Below are 9,885 nucleotides of genomic sequence, written 5' to 3'. Positions count from 1 at the left end.
TTAGTTAGACTAACGTGGCTCTTTCTTGCCTCCTTTGTCCTGAAATCAAGCAATCCAGTGCATCAAAGTTCTAATCCACATCATGAGACATGCATCATCCAATTTGTCATCTAATTCATGCAAAATTCTCATGAAATCATGTAAAGTGCTCAATGTATGCTTAAATCAAGATGTAAGTGAAATTCTACCCAAAACTTGCTTATTTCCTAAGAAAATGCATGAAACTACCCTAAAACAGTAAAGAAAAGGTTAGTGAAATTGGCCAAAATGCCCTGGCATCACAACACCAAACTTAAAGCTTACTTGTCCCTAAGCAAGTACTGTAACAAGAGAATGATGAATGGAATGCAAAGAGGAATGAGTCATTATTGTGGAGGTCAAACCCTTGGTTTTATGGTGGTTTCATGCATAACAACTTAGGTTCATTCCTTCACTGGCTTTCAGACCATTATCATGTCCTGGAATACTCACTTGATTGCACCCTATGAGACTCTTATTCATTCATCTTTTTATTGTTTTCAGGGCTTATATGTGTTCTTAGGCTAAGTGCTCTGTGAGCGGGCGACTCTTTAAGATAAGCTTTCAGCCAGCACTCACGAACCAGTTGGTTCAAGGTGCTAGGTTTTAAGACACCCCTAAGGACTTATTCCCTCAAGTCTCTTTCCCCCATACATATACACCACAGGCACATGGTTTGTTATTTCCTTTCTTGAGACCTTGGTGTCCAGCACCTCTTTGGGTTACTAAATGTTTTGTAGCAAGGTTGCTCTTGATAGTGGATTTTCAGTTGATAATCCCGGGTTAGTTAACCCAAGTTACCAAGTGATGAAGCACTCCTACGAACTTATTCATCCAAGCAGATCCTTGGTACAGGAGCACCACGGACACATCTCTCAAGTTTCAAACCCTTGGTGCCTAGCCTTATTCTTTATTAACTTTTCTTTCTTTTTCAACTCTTATTGTTCTTTTCCCCTTTTTCTTATTAGGATCTTGTTTTTTAGCTAGTCTCATGGGGTGTGTTTCAAGCATATGATTCAGGACAGATAGTTGTCTTCCCACCCTTGTTGGTGAATCAACTTAGCTAACTTATTACCACATCACACACTAAGGAACTTACTCCACAATATGAACTCCACTCTGGTCTTTGATAACAATCATTCTCTTTTTATTTGATTCAAAAGGAGACAAGCAACACAATAAGCAGGATGGAATTGAAAACAGGCAACTTGACTAGTAGTCATAGACCTAGGCAAGTAGAATACTAAAAACAGAATTGAAAATCCTAAACTATCATGGAACATGTTTTATTTCATACATGATTTTCCTTATTTAAAGCTTGAAAAAGATGGAACAAAGAGGGAACTCCACCACCTTTTACTCATGGGGTTGCCCATGCTCTTCCTCTTGCTTGTCCTCTTTGTGTTTCTCTTGAGTGCTTGTACTCCCACTTCCCTTACCTTTTCCTATCAACTTCTTCCAAAAACCAGCATCTTCCATCTTCTTTTTCAGTGTTTCCTTCTGCTGTTTCACCTTCCTTTCTTCTTGTTCCAAAAAATCTTTTTGAACCTCATCATATGTAGGGATGGCATAGTGTAGATTATGCATATGACTAGACATGTAGTTCAACTTGGCTTGAGTGTTTATGTTGAACTCCTCCCTATGTAGTTGCCATCTTTCATTAAGTACACTGAACTCATTGAATGCCTTCGTCTGAGCTAGCTGGCATTGGTTGAGTTCTTGAAGGCGCTTATCTTGACGCTCTTGCCTTTCAGACACTTGATTGATGGCTTGAGTGAGCTGGGAATAATGTTCCATTTGCTGTTTCTGCCACTCCCCTTGTTGATTCATCCAATTAGAAAGGAGTTCTTCTTGACGATCCATCCTTTGAGCTTGAACATGCAGTTGTTGTTCTTGTCCCTCCATATAACTCCTTGCTAGTTCCTTAATGGCTCCATGAATGTGATTCAGGTTTATGTTGGTTGGGTCATAATATTCTCTTTGTTGGTGTTCTTCCTGATGAGATTCTTCGTGGTGGGCTCCTTCTTTTGGTTTTCGCTTTTCTATTTGAGGTCTTCTTTGTTGTTGGGCGGGTGTAGTATAGATCAGACGTTAAAGTGTAACTAGCCTCCCAGGGTTCACCCAGTTTGGATTGCTATCCTCGAAGACTACCTTGGCCTTTGTACACAATCTGAGAATGGTGCTGGGGTACCAAAGCCTGGCACCCGAATCAACCTTCTCAGCTGACTCTTGAATCCCCTCAGCTATGAGTTCATGCACATTGATTTCTCCACCCTGTACTAGGCAATGTACCATAGTCGCTCGATTAATATTGACTTCTAAATTATTTGCAACTAGGAGGATAGACCTCCTCACGAGTTCAAACCATCCCTTGGCTTCCGGGCTAAGGTCTCCCCTCTTGATGAACCGGGGTCTCTTATCCGCATACCTTTCCCAGTCAGCTCCTATGACACATATGTCAGTCACTATTTCTTCGAGTTCATCATTGTCAGGGCTCTTACTTATCCTTGCATGATAACTAAGCTCATCAAAATGTGGTGATTTCAGCTGAAGAGTTCTTGTTATAGCATTTAGGCTGAAGTCCACCTCTCTCCCTCTTACGTAACTTTTGAAGGTGGGGGCCTTGGTTTTGTCTTCTCTGACCACGTTTGCATAGAACTCTTTGATGAGGTTTGCATTTATCTTCCCCTCCGGGTTCGTAAGCCTTTGCCAACCCCTTTGTTCAATCTTCTCTCGAATCTGTGGGCACTCATCCTCGTCAATTTGGAACGTTAACTCAGGCAGTATCTTCTTAAGCTTTATCCGTTCAAATTTGAGTTCATGGAATGCAGTTTTGAATCTCTTCTCATCGAAAGGAATGCTCTCCACTGGTTCCTTCCTCTTTTGCGTCTTGGAGCTTGATGATGCCATGAGTTTGAGTTGATGTTTTGATGCCAGGGCATTTTGGCCAGTTTTACTGACCTTTTCTTTACTGTTTTTAAGGTAGTTTCATGCATTTTCTTAGAAAATAAGCTAGTTTTGGGTAGATATTCACTTACATCTTGATTCAAGCATACATTGTGCATTTTACATGATTTCATGAGAATTTTGCATGAATTATATGACAAATTAGAGGATGCATGCCTCATTATTTGGATTAGAACTTTGATGCACTTTATTGCTTGATTTCAGGACAAAGGAAGCAAGGAAGAACCACGTTAGCAGCCACATTAGTCTAACTAACGTGATCACTAACATGGAATGGGGGCTTAGCTTTGCTTGCAGAGAGAAAAGGTGAAGTAGGCAAAGACTTTGGCTCAGGACGTTAGTGGTGTCAACGTTAAGTGAAAGTGTGGGTTCGAGAACGTTAGTGACAATCAGCTTTTTCACTAATGTTCCTAACCCAAATAAGATCACGTTAACTTCAACGTTAGTGGCACTAACGTGACCATGAACTTTGCCTCTTGGTCCTTCGCACACGTTATTGGGACTTACCTTTCCCAATAACATGGAGAGTCCTCTTTTGTCCCTACGTTAGAGTCCACATTAACTAGGTTAACATGGCTTCTAACGTAGTAATGCCAATCCTTCGAGAACGTTAGTGACACTTACCTTTGTCACTAACGTTCCAATGTGCCCCTCTTTCCCACGTTAGAGTCCACGTTAACTAAGTTAACGTGGCTTCTAACGTAGTCATGCTAGCCATCTCCAACATTAGTGACAAAGGTGAGTGTCACTAACATTGGCTCATCATCTCTTTATCCACGTTAGTGACAAAGGAGAGTGTCACTAACGTTGGCCTTGTTGTCTTCTTCCATGTTAGAGTTCACGTTAACTTAGTTAACGTGACTCTTAACGTGGGCTTATGATGGCTTCGAGGACGTTATTGGCGATTACCTTTCTCATTAACTTTGCAAGTTAGCACCCATTCCACGTTAGAGGTCACGTTAGTGGGACTAACGTGACTGCTAACGTGGTTCTTCTTTGCTTCCTTTGTCCTGAAATCAAGCAACAAAGTGCATCAAAGTTCTAGTCCAAGTCATGAGTCATGCATCATCCAATTTGTGCACAATGTATGCTTGAATCAAGATGTAAGTGAATATCTACCCAAAACTAGCTTATTTTCTAAGAAAATGCATGAAACTACCTTAAAAACAGTAAAGAAAAGGTCAGTGAAACTGGCCAAAATGCCCTGGCATCACAACACCAAACTTAAAGCTTGCTTGTCCCTAAGCAAATACTGGAACAAGAGAATGATGAATGGAATGCCAAGAGAAATGATTCATTCTTGTGGAAGTCATGTTCCTGGTTTTATGGTGGTTTCATGCATAGCAACTTAGGTTCATTCCTTCACTGGCTTTCAGACCTTTATCATGTTCTAGAAGACTCACTTGATTGCATCCCATGAGACTTTTATTCATTGATCCTTTTGTTGTCATTTCAGGGCTTATTTGTGTTCTTAGGCTAAGTGCTCTGTAAGGGGGCAACTCTTTAGAATAAGCTTTCAGCCAACACTTCCGAACCAGTTGGTTCAAGGTACTAGGTGTTGAAGTACCCCTAAGGACTTACTTCCTCAAGTCTCTCCCCCATACATACACACCACAGGCACATGGTTTGTTTATTTTCTTTCCTTGAGGTCTTGGTGTCCAGCACCTCTTTGGGTTACTAAATGTTCTGTAGCAAAGATTGCTCTTGATAGTGGACTTTCAGCTGATAATCTCTGGTTAGTTAACCCAAGTTACCAGGTGATAAAGCACCCCTGAGAGCTTAGTAATCCAAGCAGATCCTTGGTACAAGAACACCACAGACACATCCCTCAAGACTCAAACCCTTGGTGCCTAGCCTCTTTTCTTGCTATTTTTCTTTTATTCTTCAACTTTGATTGTTCTTTCCCTTTTTCTTATTAGGATCTTGTTATTTAGCTAGTCTCATGGGGTGTGTTCAAGCATATGATTCATGACAGATAGTTGTCTTCCGACCTTGTGGTTGAACCAACTTAGCTAACTTATGACCACACCACAAACTCAGGAACTTACTCCATAGTATGAACTCCACTCTGGTCTTTTATAAAACACTCATTCTCTTTTCATTTGATTCACAAGGACAAGCATACAAGTAAGTAAGGAAATGATGCAGTAATGACATTCAGACTAGCAATCCTAGACCTAAGCAATGATAAACTTAAAAGACAGAATTTAAAAAGGTTCCAACTAACAAGTAACTATTAATCAAAAGTGCATTCGGACTTCCAACTTTCATCATTCTAAGTACATGGAATTAAGTACAATACAACCTTTGGGTGATGGTTTCTAGTTGCCCTCTTTTTGTCATCATCATAGTCTTTGCTACCTTACTTCCTCGGGTGCAGGTGCACCATTTCCTCATAAGATTCCTGCAAAGTTATTGGAAGTTGCTTGTTCCCAAAGCACTTGAGAAATAGTTAGCTTGCATGTATGCATGTGACTTCTGAACTTAATTTGGTGTGTGAACACCAAACTTAGTTCCTTGCCCAGTACAAAACCTTGCATATATGTAGAGAACCTCATATCTTGTTATTAACAAAACAATTATTAACTAAAGTCTAACTACATCTAAGTGGTTTCCCTTGATTGGTTGGAGCTAGCAATGTGCTTTGGGAGTGGAGTGTGATTCTAGCTAATATCCTTTGGTGGAACACCAAACTTAGAATTACACTTTCACTCTTGGATTGTTTTGGTGTAGAACACCAAACTTAGCTCCTCACAATACAGGGGAAACAACTTGTGACCTTTATTGAAATAAAGATGAAAAGGAAACTACCTGAGGTTGGGTTGCCTCCCAACAGAGCGCTCTTTTATCGTCGCTTTACTCTGGGGTTTTCCCCCATATTGCCCATATAATGTTTGATTCTTTGTCCGTTCACAGTGAACGTCCTCTCTGAATCTTCATCCATGATTTCGATGTGTCCATATGGCGAGACTTTTGTGACAAGAAAAGGTTCGAACCACCTTGATTTGAGTTTTCCTGGGAACAGTCTCAATTTGGAATTGTAGAGGAGTACTTGCTGCCCCTTTTCGAAACTCTTGGGTGCAAGATGCAGGTCATGTCTTCTTTTTGCCTTTTCTTTATAAATCTTGGTATTTTCATAGGCTTGTGACCTGAATTCCTCCATCTCTTGTAGCTGCAAGATCCTCTTTGCACCAGCAGCAATGCTGTCAAAATTTAGTATCTTGATAGCCCAGAGAGCTTTGTGTTCCAGCTCTAGTGGTAAATGACAAGCTTTCCCATACACCAGTTGATATGGGGACATTCCAAGTGGTGTTTTGAATGCTGTTCTATATGCCCAAAGAGCATCATCCAGCTTCTTCGACCAATCCTTTCTTGATGCACGTGTGTAGTACCCTCATCTTGTGGTGTCTGAACCTTCCTCATTTAATTGTCCAATCAATCCCCTTCAATGCTCCTTTCCCTTTTCCTATAAAAATAAAATAAGAAAAATTAATATCATTGAGAAATTAAACTTTATGGCTAGAATAATAAAGAAAACGAACTAGATTGTTTATTCATGAACATCAACTAACTAACTAACTGTGTATCCTTATATGCACATTGGTGGCACCTTGGGTGACACCAAACTTAGTTTGTAGCACTGTGATGAAAAAGTTTTGTTCAAGGCTCCAAGATTAGCATGCTCTGGTTTGCATTCATGCTCTCTCGGCATGCTTTGAACACCAAACTTATTCTTCACTATATACTGCCTAATAAGGATTTCACCAAGTGTTTGTCAAGTTTGGGTTGGAATTCATGAATATTGACTTATTCACTATTTTCTAAAAGCATATAAAACATGGGTTGCCTCCCATAAAGCGCTTCTTTAGCGTCACTAGCTTGACGTTTCTCCTTCATCAGGGAGGTTGATAATGCTTCAAGTCTTCTCCTCTGGCAATAGACCTATATCCAGTGGTTGTATCAATGGTCTCTACATGTTCCAAGGAGAGAACTCTGTTGATAGTGAAGACCTTAGGTAACTGAGATGGTACAGTGGGGAGATCAGGGGGGATATCTGGGAAGTAAGCTGAGATCACTTTATCCCCTGGAGAGAAGTCCTCGGTAGGGATCTTCTTGTTCCTCCACCTCCTTGGTACCTTCTTCTTTGTTCCTTGTGATGTTGTCTTACTCTTTGTGACCTCCTCCTTTAAGGAAATGTGGTTACTGGTCTCATATGATTCTGGTGGTTTTGGTTCCTCCTGATTTTCTTTGAGCTGTGGCAATTGCTGTTTGCCTTGTTCATCAATCAAGGGAGTTCCCAGATGTGCTGGTTGTGCTTCAGTGCTTGTTTCTTCCTTCAGTACCTCACTGTGATCCTTCCTTGGTTCCTTGTTCTCTTGATCTGTTTCTTGTGAGAGTTTGAAGACATTAAAGTTGAGTTGTTCATCATGGATCCTCAAGATTATCTCCCCTCGCTCTACATCTATGAGTGCTCTGGCTGTAGCTAGGAATGGTCTTCCCAATATGATTGGGTGAGTGTGACTCTCTTCCATGTCCAATATGACAAAGTCTGTTGGGAGGAAGTATTTTCCAACCTTTACCAACACATTTTCCACCACTCCTATTGCTTGTTTTTAAGTTTTATCAGCCAGCCTAATGACTACATCTGTGGGCATTATCTCATTGATCTGCATCTTCTTCATAAGGGATAGAGGCATTAAGTTGATGCTTGCTCCCAAATCGCAGAGTCCCTTATCAAACATGGTTTCTCCGATGGCACAAGGAATGTAGAAACTCCCTGGGTCCTTTCTTTTTTTAGGCAACTCTGGTTGAATGAGGGCGCTGCACTCTTTGTTCATCACTATAGTTTGGCCTCCCTTGAGTGAGCTTTTCCTGGGAAGCAGTTCCTTCATATACTTGATGTATGCAGGCATTTGTTGGATGGTCTTGATGAATGGTATGTTTGCATGCAGAGATGCAAACAAGTCAAGAAATCTTGAGTATATTCTCTTCTCCATAGCACCATTGAGTAGTTGGGGAAAGGGTGCATAGAGTCTCAGCAGCTCCTGTTGTGAGATTTTTGGTTCTTGGTGATATTTTTCCTTCTTCTCTGCTGAGGTATCTCCAGGTTGTTCTGACGGCTTGTTAGGCTTGTCCTCAGTCTCCTTATTATAGTGACCTTTTGCAATCTTCCCATCTTACTTTCTTTGTTTCACCTCTCGGATTTTTCTCTATGTCACTTGGGAATCCATCTGTAGGTTTGGGAATCTGCTCAGAGAGATACCCCACTTGAGATTCCAACCTCTTGATGGTGTCTCCCTGGTTCTTAAAATTTGCTCGCACTTCCTCCTTGAACACCTTGTTGTCTTGAATCTCTTTGCATATGCCTTCAAGCAGGTTCTCAATCCTTGAGAGTCTGTCATCAGATGATGGTAGGTTGGGATTAGAGGTAGAAGGATGAGGAGTGTTATTTTGGTTTTGATATGGATGTGGAGAGGTATTGTTATGGTGGTGTTGATATGTTCTCTGTGTGAATTGTTGGTGAGCTGCATTGTTGTTGGGGTTATGACGTCTCTGATCTTGGCTTTGATCTTGTTGATTCCCCCACCCAAAGTTTGGGTGATTCCTCCAACCAGGGTTGTAGGTCTTGGAATATGGGTCATGATTTTGTCTAGGTGAATTCCCAATGTAGTTGGCTTGCTCCTGCTCACTCTTTACCTCTGCATTCAATCCCTCTTGGGTTGTTGATGAAGTGGTGATTGCTGCTACTTGGGTCCTCTCCATCTTCTTGGTGAGGTCAGCTAATTGCTTGGTAATGAGCTTGTTTTGGGCCAGCAGAGCATCTACATTATTTAGCTCTATCACTCCTCTAGTGTTCCCTCTTTCGGAGGCATAGAAGTAGTCATTCTCTGCTACAGTTTCAATGACATCTATGGCCTCCTCAATGGTCTTCTTCTTGTTCAGAGATCCCCCGGATGAGTGGTCTACTGCTTTCTTTGATTCATAAGAAAGGCCTTCATAGAAAATGTGTAGCTGCACCCATTCATTGAACATATCTGGTGGACACCTCCTTGTTAGTTCCTTAAACCTCTCCCATGCTTCATATAGAGTCTCACCATCCTGCTGCCTGAAAGTTTGAACCTCAACTCTCAGCCTGTTGATTCTTTGAGGAGGATAAAATCTGGCTAAAAATTTGTTCACCATATCTTTCCAGGTTGTCAAACTCTCCTTAGGGAAGGATTCCAGCCATTTAGATGCCTTATCCTTGAGTGAGAATGGAAATAAGAGCAGTCTATAGGCGTCAGGATGAACATCATTCGACTTCACAGTATCGCATATCCTCAGGAAGGTGGTTAGATGTTGATTGGGGTCTTCTTGGACGCCTCCTCCGAATGAACAGTTGTTCTGAACAAGGGTGATGAGCTGTGATTTTAGTTCAAAGTTGTTGGCATGTATGGTTGGCTTTTGAATGCTACTCCCATAGTTTCCTGGGTTTGGGTTGATGTAGGAGCCTAGAACTCTTCTCTCTTGCCCAGCATGATTTGCTAGACCTTCTCTGCCATGGTTGTGAGCCTCTTCTTCATGAATGTTCTCCATATTCTCCTCCATGTCTAGTTCAAAGTACTCTTCCTCTTCCTCAGCACCCACTACTCTTTTTCCTCTTGCTTCCCTCCTTAATCTAATGGAGGTCCTCTCAGGTTCAGAATCAAAGGAAGTTGAAGCCCCGCTTCTCCTCCCTGTCATACAACCAACAAGGTACAAGCAAGGAAAATAGATGCAGAAAGTATTCTGTTAGAATTACTGTTAGTGTGAGTGATGCAATATATCAAACAGTTAGTGGGTTAGTGAACTGAATTGTAAATAACTAAAAAAATAAACAAAAAAGTAGGGGGAAGGGAAGAAATTAACTAAAACTGAAAG

General features: G+C 41.2%; 1 non-coding gene across 1 annotated transcript; it reads left to right on the top strand.

Moving 5' to 3' along the window:
• The first annotated feature begins 9,013 nt into the window (after positions 1 to 9,013).
• On the top strand, positions 9,014 to 9,120 carry LOC148564186 (small nucleolar RNA R71). The gene has a single exon (XR_015883908.1). It is a non-coding gene; the product is annotated as a small nucleolar RNA R71 (small nucleolar RNA).
• Positions 9,121 to 9,885: the final 765 nt, after the last annotated feature.

Source organism: Arachis ipaensis, chromosome B5, assembly GCF_059453495.1.
Source record: "Arachis ipaensis isolate K30076 ecotype BB chromosome B5, ASM5945349v1, whole genome shotgun sequence".
In the NCBI taxonomy this organism is placed as follows: Eukaryota; Viridiplantae; Streptophyta; class Magnoliopsida; order Fabales; family Fabaceae; genus Arachis; species Arachis ipaensis.
Note: the sequence above shows the minus strand (reverse complement) of the source record. Positions and strands in the feature narration are given on the sequence as shown.